Raw genomic sequence first — 1702 nt, 5'->3', positions numbered from 1 at the left:
TCTGCATCTATATTGTGATAAGTGTAGTGCTGCTGGTTTAACCCCCTCCCCATCAGCTTTAAGCTCAAGTGCTTTCAAATCATTAAATCACCACTAATCTCTCCCCCTCCCCATCACATCTGTTGCTGCAGCATATTTATTCAGATATTCAACAATCATAAACCCGATTTCTGTTCGGCTTCATTTTAAACAACGTTACCATCATCAAAGTTTGGTTCTTTCTTTCACCAGTGATGAATACGCGTTAATCTTGCGCTAATTCACTCTGAGAGCTCTTATTTATGTGCGGACTGCACAGCGTCAACTGCCCTTCTACTACTAATCCACATAAAACATCGTGCTCGACATCATTGTTCCCATCTGGGGCGCGTTGTGGATGAAAATAGCCTTTCTGTCCAGTTAATCTGGTTGATCGGGGATTAAATGTATTATTTTTTTTTCAATCAATAAAACAAGTTGCCATTATGCTTCCATTCTCTCAGCTGTCTCAAAAGTGAGATAGATATGTTTTGGTCGGCTTTATAGACGCACTCCCAACACAAAGAATGTCATAAATCATTGGCTGGAAATGATGCTAGTGTTTGTGATAGACAGGATCAGATTGGCCATTTAGAAGTGGCGGGACTCCCACTTGGCTGCAAACAGGCCGGTGCACATTATGCTGGGGTGTAAAAAGTACTCGAAATTAAACTTAAGTGAAAGTATGGATACTGAGTGAAAATTGTCCTCAATTAAAAGTCCAAGTATCAGGGGCCTGGGTATCTCAGCGAGTATTGGTGCTGACTATCACACCTGGAGTCGCGAGTTTGAATCCAGGGCATGCTGAGTGACTCCAGCCTGGTTTCCTAAGCAACCAAAATTGGCCCGGTTGCTAGGGAGGGTAGAGTCACATGGGGTAACCTCCTCGTGGTGGTGATTAGTGGTTCTCGCTCTCAATGGGGCGTGTAGTGAGTTGTGTGTGGATCGTGAAGAGTAGCATGAGTCTCCACATGCTGTGAGTCTCCGTGGTGTCATGCACAACATGCCATGTTATAAGAAACGCGGATTGACTGAAGACTTGTCCTCCGCCTCCCGGATTGAGGTGAGTAACCGTGCCACCACGAGGACCTACTATAGAGGAAATTGGGCATTCCAAATTGGGGAGAAAAGGGGATAAAAAAAAAAAAACATAAATAAAAAAAGGTACAAGTATCTAGCCAAAAACATACTTGAGTGAAAATAAAAAAGTATTCACATTAAACTGTACTTAAGTATTAAAAAAGTGAAGAGTATGTTTTTTTCCTAGCAAGAATGAAATCAATAGGCCTATAGATGTTGTTAAATTAGATTGATTTCTTAAGTTGCCTTTTTACTGTCTCTGATGACTGTCATATTTCTCCTACAGTTGCATTTGCAAACTTGTCATTGAATAATGTTACAATAACATTGGTCGTCTGCCAATCACAATGTTGGTGGTTTGACCCACATGACTCCACATGCCGAAGTGTCCTTGGGCAAGACACTGAACCCCAAGTTGCTCCCAATGGCAGGCTAGAATCTTCCATGCAGCTCTGCCGCCATTGGTGTACGAATGTGTGTGTGAATGGGTGATTGGGACACAGTGTTAAGTGCTTTGGGTAACCTCTAAGGTTAAAATAAAGTGTTATATAAGTGCAGACCATTTAACATTAACCAATAACTCAATTTTTGCAAAAATATTTTT

Source organism: Xyrauchen texanus, chromosome 42 (genome assembly GCF_025860055.1).
Source record: "Xyrauchen texanus isolate HMW12.3.18 chromosome 42, RBS_HiC_50CHRs, whole genome shotgun sequence".
In the NCBI taxonomy this organism is placed as follows: domain Eukaryota; kingdom Metazoa; phylum Chordata; class Actinopteri; order Cypriniformes; family Catostomidae; genus Xyrauchen; species Xyrauchen texanus.
Note: the sequence above shows the minus strand (reverse complement) of the source record.